Source organism: Somniosus microcephalus, chromosome 6 (genome assembly GCF_052327205.1).
Source record: "Somniosus microcephalus isolate GS21.2 chromosome 6, FLI_Smic_1.0, whole genome shotgun sequence".
NCBI lineage: Eukaryota > Metazoa > Chordata > Chondrichthyes > Squaliformes > Somniosidae > Somniosus > Somniosus microcephalus.
The window spans coordinates 35,433,691-35,444,126 of record NC_140992.1 but is presented as its reverse complement, the minus strand read 5'-3'; positions in this window follow the sequence as shown (position 1 = coordinate 35,444,126).

The following is a 10,436-nucleotide window of genomic DNA, read 5'->3' as shown; positions in this document are numbered from 1 at the left end:
TGAAAATGTAACCCAGTGAGTTTTGTTCCACAATTATCTGTCTGCCCCATTTCAGTTATTTTATCACAGTTGATTTTACAAAGTGCACAGTTCTTAGAACTTCTATTATTAGTTGAGTTGTTGTGCATGCTACCATTTTGCTTTGTGTACTGTGATAACACAGAAAACTTGCAGCAATGAATGCTACTCTTGGCAATAAAAATATGAAACCAATGTTGTTATGTTCTTTATAATCTGCTCCATGCTATCCGTTTGAATGGGATTGTACATTTTTTGTACACTGTTATCAGTGGCACAGTGGCAAATTTAGAAGTGGGTGCACTCTATATAATATATTATATATATTTTCTAGGGAGTCGAGTGATATGCCCTCCCCCACCCTGAGAAAATATTAATTTTTAATACTCTACGAGAGGACGAACCATCCGTGGCTAACTAAGGAAGTTAAGGATGGTATCAAATTGATGAAAAAGGCATACAATGTTGCAAAGATTAGTGGTAGGCCAGAGGATTGGGAAATTTTTAGAAACCAGCAAAGGATGACAAACAAAATAATAACGAGGGAGAAGATAGATTATGAGAGTAAACTAGCAAAAAATATAAAAACAGACAGTAAGAGCCTCTACATGTATATAAAAAGGAAGAGAGCAGCTAAAGTAAACATTGGTCCCTTAGAGGATGGGACTGAGTAATTAATAATGGGAAACAGGGAAATGGCAGAGGCTTTGAACAAATATTTTGTATCGATCTTCACGGTAGAAGACACTAAAAGCATCCCAATAATAACTGATAATCAAGCAGCTATAGGGAGGGAGGAACTTAAAACAATCACTATCACCAGAGAAAAAGTACTAGGCAAACTAATGGGATTAATGGCTGACAAGGCCCATGGACCTGATGGCCTGCATCCTAGGGTTTTAAAAGAAGTGGCTGCAGAGATAGTGGTTGTAATCTACCAAAATTCCTTGGATTCTGGAGTGGTCATACGAGGAAAGTTTGAGCAGAGTGGGCCTATACTCATTGGAGTTTAGAAGAATGAGGGATGATCTTATTGAAACATATAAGATTGTGAGGGGGCTTGACAGGGTAGATGCAGGGAGGATGTTTCCCCTCATGGGGGAATCTAGAACTAAGGGGCATAGTTTCAGAATAAGGGGTCACACGTTTAAAACAGAGATCAGGAGGAATTTCTTCTCTCAGAGGGTCGTGAATCTTTGGAATTCTCTACCTCAGAGAGCTGTGGAGGCTGAGTCATTGAATATATTCAAGGCTGAGATAGACAGATATTTGAAAAACAAGAGAATCAAGGGTTATGGGGAGCAGGTAGGAAAGTGGAGTTGCGGCCAACATCAGATTAGCCATGATCTTATTGAATGGCAGAGCAGGCTCAAGGGGCTAAATGGCCTACTCCTGCTCCTATTTCTTATGTTCTCATGTGATCATCAGTAAATTGAGAGTGACATATCATACACCAGACATTATAATTTGCTACTGATGCAACAGTTTTTAAAAAAAGCTTTAAAAAAGTTTACTTCATGCTGTGTTCTTGCGAACCAACAAGCACCTAGAATGTGCAATGTTCCCTAACCAAACAATAATTAAACTCCGCGTGAACTGAGCTGCCGTTTACTTCACAATAATTTGGATCTGGTGCCTTAAAGGAACACACCTCAGAATAATTCATTATGCATTGCATGGTATACATTTCTACTCATATGAAACTGCATATTATCGTATTTACTGTGAGCCATGCCACAATAGATCTACTAGTGATATTATAATAATGGTACAACTGCACACACTTCCTGTCTGTCACATGTGCATCATATTTGGCGGTAGGCAAATTATATATGATTTTCTAGCAGCTCGTTGCTTAGTATTTCAACAAATCTAATCTCTAACTATGAAGATGAGGACAATCTAGTGATCGAAAAGCAGAAACTGAATGAATGAAACCACTTTTTTTTCCCAAAATCCTTTCGGCTGCAACATCTCAACTGAGATATTAACTGAACAGAAACCAAATCAATAAAACCATTCATAACATTTTTAATAAACTTTTGTTATTTCACTTTCTCACAAACTCAAACGTGCGGGGCTCAGAATAAGATTTCTAACATAATAAAATAAAATTAAATATTTCCCAATAACATGATTAATCATATCTATAAAATTACATTTGAGTCTTTGAGCACTTTTATTAATGGTTTTACATGGAGGCCCAAACTTTCTCAAAAGCCTGGGGTTGGAGTTCATATTCTTTTCAGCGGTATCACTCTGCCAGCTGAAGGGAGTTACCAACTATATCTGTGCCTACAGTTCCCAGGCTGCCACAGTCTGAGCATGTGCAATGTGGAGCATCTCCCAGGGTACAGAAATGTGTCTCAAGGTAACTGGAAGAGTATCATTCCTCATGCCTCAGCAGTAAGTAAGTTTGTTTAATGAATTGGAAGCAATCTAAAACATGAATTTTAAATCCTTTTTACAGTATAATTTCACAGAAAATCGATTTTAAAGTGCTTATTTTTTTACTTCAGCGGTATAAGGAAAGGGTTAATCAGAGTAACAGCAGAAATCTGCTATTGACTTAGAGTGATTTAATAATGTTGTGCTAATTCTTAACTTGTAATATCTGACAATTGTATAGCTGTACAGCAATTCTAAGATAGGGACCATCAAACCTTCGAACTGACAACTGACGCTATGGGCTGGATTTTTGCCAATGGGGAGCATTTGGAGGCGGGACTCCCACTTGTCAGGTTTCGGTCCCGCCTCCATGAACTTCTTGCCAACCTACGCTATTTTCCCTTGATTGACCTTGTTAATCCCGCCCAGCAGGCTTAGCAGGCCAATTAAGGGGAAGCCAGTTACAGAGAACGTCAACGTATGACGTTTCATCTGTCAAAACTTTTTGACAGATGAATTGTCATCGTTTGACAGCTCTGTGAAGCTGTCAAACACTGACATTCTCTGTAGTTTTATGAGTTCTTGAATTCAAGACCTCATCAAACCTCTTTCTTTTGCAGAAATTAGATGGTTGTTGCATTGGAGAATGCAACGGCCATCTGTCATCTCTGCCACTGAGGTGCGAGACTCTCCGCATCCCCAACTTTTGAAGCCTGCAGGAAGAAACAAAGGTAAGTAAACTTTTTCTAACACTTTCCACTTACATCACATACTCACCTCTCCACACTTGCAACCATCACTTACCTTCACAGCGCACTTTTACACCCCTCCGACCCCCGCAGACTCACTGCTCACCTTGGTGACCCTGGCGGGTTTTGGAGCCTCTGGGAAGCCCGCACTTGTGTGGGCAAAATGGGGATAATCCTCTTATCTGCCTGTTAACTACCTGTTAATAGGCAGATAAGTGGCACTAATCCCCTTCCCGCTTCCAAGGAGACGGGACCCGACGCGAGACAGCTACCCGCCTCATGGCAAGATGGCACGGAGGCGGGTGGGTGGCGGGTTGGGTACCCGCCCCCAGATTCTGCCATTTTCCCGGCAGTCCCACCTCCAAACCCACCTCCCCAGTGCTGGCAAAATCCAACCCAATAGCACTGGCAGTTAAGTTAATTGGAGATATGCCAATCCCAGGTTTGAGAAAACGGGAGCACTTAGATAATTGCAAGAGCTGAAAATCTGTGCAAAACATTATCTTTTTAATTAGAGTTTAGAACTAGGGCCGGACTTTTAAATAGCAGTTTCACTCGGTGGAATAGCAATTATAGGTAACAAGAGAAATGTGTGATGAGATAACGAAATAGGGAGCATTATTGATCTTATTAGCTCATCAGAAAAATAGCTTGTTAGTGAGGAAATCAGCTTATAAATGAAGTTATTGTTAAGGCATAGGTTCTTATTAGTTTCCTCTTGAATAGAATAGTTTTTAACTTTTGGTATAATCAGCTAATGGGATAACATATGGATGGTCATGTAGTAGGAGTAAGGTTAATGTATAAAATGTGACAAATTGTAATGAGAGTCTTGATTCAAAGGCTTCAATCAACCTGAATACTGAGCTTAGCACAGGAATGCATTAGAATCCCAACCTATATCACCCAGTGTTAAGTACTATTGCATGTACTTAATAAATCTATGAGCATTAACCTTGACGTTTCAAGAACCTTACTTATTTTGAAGAATAGATAGAACATCTAATCATAAATAAATATATCCTCTAACAGAGATATGAGTTAAGCAACAGAGGGAGATGATTAAGCACCTGCTTTTATTGATTTGTTTATAGTGAGAATTGGAAAACAATGATTGTTTACATAAAGAATTATTTATGCAGCTAAAGTGGGTAAGGGAAACATTATTTCTATTTTCCAGGAACCAATGTATAAAAAAACACTTTACTGTCTCCAGGTATAAATCTTTGAAACAAAAAGCAAAAGACTGCAGATGTTGGAAGTATGAAATAAAAACAGAAAATGCTGGAAACACTCAGGATGTCAGGCAGCATCCTTGATAAAAGAGAAAGCTTCGGTTAATGTTTCAGGTCTATGACCCTTCGTCAGAGCCAGAAAATGTTACAGATGGACAGCTTATAAAGAAGAACAGGACAAGGGAACATGGAGCAAGGGAAAATGACCACATACACAAGAAAAGAAAAAGAATGATCTGTAAACTGTTCTCCACCTAATCACTTTACAGATCATTATTTTATTTTCTTGTGTACGTGCTTATTTTTCCTAACCCTCTTTTCCCTTGCTATGTTCCTCCGATGAGCTGCTCATCTGTAACATTTACATATTACATAGTGTTACATAGGCCTGGATTCTGCGTTGGGAAATATGGTGAGGTTATCGGCGCCCACCGTTATTATGGAGTAAATTGGACAGCAACTTCCGGAGTCTGCACATGCACAGTTAAGTGCGGAAATCTGGAAATTGTGGTGCGAGTTACCTTGCTCCTCCACAGGACCTCGTGGATCGACTCGGCATTGAAATCCATGTAAGAGCGTGAAGTTGTGGTAACTTACCCACTAGTTACCCACTAAACATGGCAGAAAAAGTTAGGGCTGGTGCATTCAGGTGTAAGTGAATTTTTAATGGCATGATCAGTCATAATTACTGCCAAACAACCTCTTTGGCCCTGAATATTTAATTTTACAAGTGTGGAGTCTCATTCATTAATAATTGAATTCGTGTTGGATATTTGAAAAAAAAAATAGATTAAAAAAAAAACTTTTTCTGTCTCTCTTTTCTCTCCCTCTCTCTCTTAATCACTTGGATCAGATACCCGATGACAGTAAGTCTCTGCTCAAAAGCCCGCAAAAACTCAGTGGCAGCTGGCAGCGTAGTAAACGGCAAGTGTTGTTCCTTCACTGCTGACCACAGCATTTACAGCACAGAAACAAGCCATTCGGCTCAACCGGTTCATGCCGGTGTTTACGTCCCACATGAGCCTCCTCCCGCCCTTCTTCGTCTAATCCCATCAACATATCCTTCTATTCCTTTCTCCCTCATGTGTTTATGCTATTCACCTCAACTACTCCTTGTGGTAGCGAGTCCCACATTCTAACCATTCTCTGGGTAAAGAAGTTCCTCCTGAATTCACTATTGGATTTATTGGTGATGACCTTATATTTATGGCTCATAGTTCTGGTCTCGCCCACAAGTGGAAACATATTCTCTACGTCTACCCTATCAAACCCTTTCATAATCTTAGGTCATCCCTCAGCCTTCTCTTTTCTAGAGAAAAGAGCCCCAGCCTGTTCAATCTTTCCTGACAGGTATAACTCTCAGTTCTGGTATCATCCTAGTAAATCTTATTTGCACCTGCTCCAGTGCCTCTATATCCTGTTTATAATATGCAGACCAGAACTGTTAACTGTACTCCAAGTGTGGTCTAATCAAGGTTCTATACAAGTTTAACATAACTTCTTTGTGTTCAAATTCTATCCCTCTAGAAATGAGCTTTGCTTGGTTTTTTTATGGCCTTATTAACCTGTTTCTCTACCTTTAGTGATTTGTGTATCTTTACCCCCAGATCCCTCTGTTCCTCTGCCCTGTTTAAATACTTAGGCCTATAATTTCCGATCGGAGGCTTCCAGCGTGTGGATGCCTCCTATAGGAAAAAATCTACGCACGTACCTGAGGGCTCCCGAGGTCCGGCCATTTCCGATCCTGGGCCTGTCCAGAGTTGAAATGCGCAGGGCCCACGTATCCCAGGGGCGCAGGCGGTTCGCAAGCGTCCCTGGGATCACGCGGTCCAGGCAAGTAATGAAAGAAGAGAATCCCCCTTCATACTTTTGACAGATGGACCTGTCAAAAGTATGAATGGGGATCAGTGAAAAAAGACACTAAAACATTAAATGAATTTTTTTTTAAATCACGTTTTTAAAATGAGTTAAAATTACATTAAATTAAATATTTTAAACAAATAATTCACTTTTTTACAGGGCTAAAAATAAACTTACCTTTTTTAAAAGTATTTTAAAATTATGAGTGAAAATTAAAAAAAACAAACGTTTAAAAACTCTTATGCTGGTAAAAGCAGGCCTTACCAGGCGTAAGATTTCTAGTGTTTTCAGCGGGCGGAGGTTCTGCAGAAAGCGGAACTCTCCACCCACAGAGGCCCTTCTCCAGGGCAGGCGTCCGATCTGTCAAGAGGATTCTTGACAGATCAGAAATGCCGGTTTTCAGTGCATGCGCTCCGCGTGTACACACCCGTAGGCATCAGAAAATATGGGCCTTACTTTCCAAGGAGTATGTGGCCTCCTTATTCTTCCTACCAAAATGTACCACTCCACACTTAGCTATGTTTAGGTTCATTTGCCAATTACACGCCCATTCTGCAAGTTTATTAAAGTCTTCCTGTATTTTGTCGCAGTCCTCCTCTATTAATTACACCCCCAATTTGGTATCATCTGCAAATTTTGAAATTGTACTTCCAATTCCCAAATCGTTCATGTAAATGGTGAACAACAGTGGTTCCAGTGGCAATCATTGTGGAACACCACTTCCCACCTTTTGCCAGTCTGAGTATCTTTACCCCTATTCGCTGTTTTCTGTTTTCTAGCCAGCTTGCTATCCATTCTGCTAATTGTCATCTGACTCCACATGTTCTGACCTTAGTCAGGAGTCTACTACCTTATCGAAAGCCTTTTGGAAATCCAAATATATTATGTCTACTGCATTGCCCTTATCTATTCTTTCTGTTACTTCTTCAAGTAATTCAATAAGGTTAATCAAGCATGACCTTCCCTTTTGGAATCCATGCTGACTATTCTTTTTATTATATTTCCAGTTTCTAGATGTTTTTCTATTACATCTTTGAGTAAGGATTCCATTATCTTTCCTACCACCGATGTTAAGCTAATTGGTCTATAATTCTCCAGACTTGCTCTATCTCCCTTTTTAAATATAGGAATCACATTAGCTGTCTGCTGCCACTATTCCCTTTCCTAATGAACTTTTATATATATGTAATACTGCTTCTGCTAACTTCCCTAACTTCTTTTAATAGGTGCAGATGCAATCCATCCAGACCAGGGGTTTTATTCTCTATAAGTTTGACTAGTTTATCTCACCCTTTCTATCTTAAATATATTTATATCTTGGTTCATCTCTTCTTCTAATGTTATGCCCACCATGTTCATCTCCCTGGTAAATACTGAGGCAAAGTAATTATTTAATATTTGTACCATTTTGCTGTCATTACCTGGGATTTTATCATGTTCAATAATTCAATAATTAAGCTAAATCGTAGTAAATAAAAGGGTATTGTAAGGGTTAAGTCATGGAAGGGCAGCTCGGACCCGTGCCATGCTCCTCCTGTGCCATGTGGGAAATCAGGGACACTGTCCCTGACAACTATGTGTGCAGGAAGTGTGTCCAGCTGCAGCTCCTAGCGGACCGCATGGCGGCGCTGGAGCTGCGAATGGACTCACTCTGGAGCATACGCGATGCTGAGGATCTTGTGGATAGCACATTCAGTGAGTTGGTCACACCGCAGGTAAAGGCTAGCTCAGACAGTAAATGGGTGACCAAAAGGCAGGGTAAAGGCAGGAAGGTAGTGCAGGAGTCACCTGCGGTCATCTCCCTCCAAAACAGGTTTACCATTTTGGGTACTGTTGGGGGAGATGACTTATCAGGGGAAGGCACCAGCAGCCAGGTTCAGGGCACCACGACTGGCTCTGCTGCACAGAAGGGCGGGAAAAAGAGGGATAGGGCTATAGTGATAGGGGATTCAATTGTAAGGGGGATAGATAGGAGTTTCTGTGGCCGAGACCGAGACTCCAAGATGGTATGTTGCCTCCCTGGTGCAAGGGTCAAGGATGTCTCGGAGCGGGTGCAGAGCATTCTGAAGGGGGAGGGGGATCAGCCAGTTGTCGTGGTACATGTAGGTACCAACGATGTAGGTAAAAAGAGGGAGGAGGTCCTACAAGCTGAATTTAGGGAGTTAGGAGCTAAATTGAAAAGTAGGACCTCAAAGGTAGTAATCTCTGGATTGCTACCAGTGCCACGAGCTAATAAGTTTAGAGAGAGTAAGATAGATAAGCTAAATACGTGGCTTGAGCAATGGTGCAAGGGAGAGGGATTTAAATTCCTGAGGCATTGGAACCAGTTCTTGGGGAGGAGTGACCTGTACCAAGGGGACGGTCTACACCTGAACTGTGAGGGAGCCGATGTCCTCGGGGTAATATTTTCTAGGGCGGTTCGGGAGGATTTAAACTATTTTGGCAGGGGGATGGGAACCTAGGTAGTGGAAAAGAGGGAAGTCATATGAAGTCAGAAATAGATGGTAGAAAGGTGAGAAGCAATAAGCAAAGGAGAGAAACACAAAGGGCCAAACTAATTCATAATGAGAGTGTGAAAAAAGCAAGCCTGAAGGCTTTGTATCTTAATGCTAGAAGCATTAGGAACAAGGTGGATGAATTAGTTGTGGAAATAGAGGTAAACAAGTATGATTTGATTGGGATTACAGAAACGTGGCTGCAGGGTGGGCAAGGCTGGGAACTTAACATCCAGGGATATACAATATTTAGGAAGGATCGGCAAAAAGGTAGGGGAGGTGGGGTAGCATTGCTGGTAAAGGAGGGGATTAATGCAATGGAAAGGAAGGATATTAACTCGGATGAAACGGAATCTGTATGGGTAGAAATGAGAAATAGCAAGGGGAGGAAAACGTTAGTGGGTGTGATATATAGGCCTCCAAATAGTAATATGGAGGTGAGGGAAGGCATAAAAAGGGAAATTAGAGAAGCGTGCGATAAGAGCACAGCTGTCATCATGGGTGACTTTAATTTACATATTGATTGGACTACCCAAATTAGTAAAAATTCTGAGGAGGAGGAATTCCTGGAATGTTTTCGGGACGGTTATCTGGACCAATATGTCGAGGAGCCGACTCGAGATCAGGCCATTTTAGACTGGGTATTGTGCAATGAGAAGGGACTTATCAGCAATCTTCTTGTACGAGGCCCCTTGGGTCAGAGCGATCATAATATGATCGAGCTCTCAGTCGAGATGGAGAGTGAGGAAATTGAATCAGAGACTAAGGTCCAGAACTTAAATAAAGGGAATTACGAGGGTATGAGACAGGAATTGGGTAAGATTGATTGGGTGGTGTTTCTGGGGGGATTGACAGTGGATAGACAATGGCAAGCATTCAAAGATAGAATGGAAGAATTCCAGAACATGTTTATGCCGGTTTGGCATAAAAATAAACCTAAAAAGGTGACTCAACCGTGGATAACGAGGGAAATTAGGGACAGCATAAAATCAAAAAAAAGGGCATATCAACTGGCAAATAAAAGCACCAGACCGGAAGATTGGGGGCAGTACAGGATACAGCAAAAGAGGACAAAGGGATTAATCAGGAAGGGGAAAATAGAATACGAAAGTAAACTTGCAGCAAACATAAAGACAGACTGCAAAAGCTTTTATCGGTATATCAGGAGGAAAAGACTGGTAAAATCCCAAGTCGGTCCCTTGCAGTCCGATTCGGGAGAATATATAATGGAGAATAAGGAAATGGCAGACCAATTAAACTCATACTTTGGTTCTGTATTCACAAAGGAGGACACAAATAACCTCCCAGGAATATCGGCAAACATAGGGACTAATGAGAGGGAGGAGCTGACAGAAATTAGTATCTCTAGGGATATGGTGTTGGGTAAGTTGAGGGGACTGAAGGCCGACAAATCCCCGGGGCCTGATAAACTACATCCTAGGGTACTTAAGGAGGTGGCCCTGGAGATAGCAGATGCTCTAAGGATCATCTTCCGGAACTCCATTAACTCGGGAACAGTACCCGTGGATTGGAGGGTAGCTAATGTTACCCCAATATTTAAAAAGGGGGGTAGAGAGAAAGCAGGGAATTATAGACCAGTAAGCCTTACATCGGTTGTGGGCAAAATGCTAGAGTCCATTATTAAGGATAAAATAGCGGAGCACTTGACAAATGGGGAAAGGATCGGACAG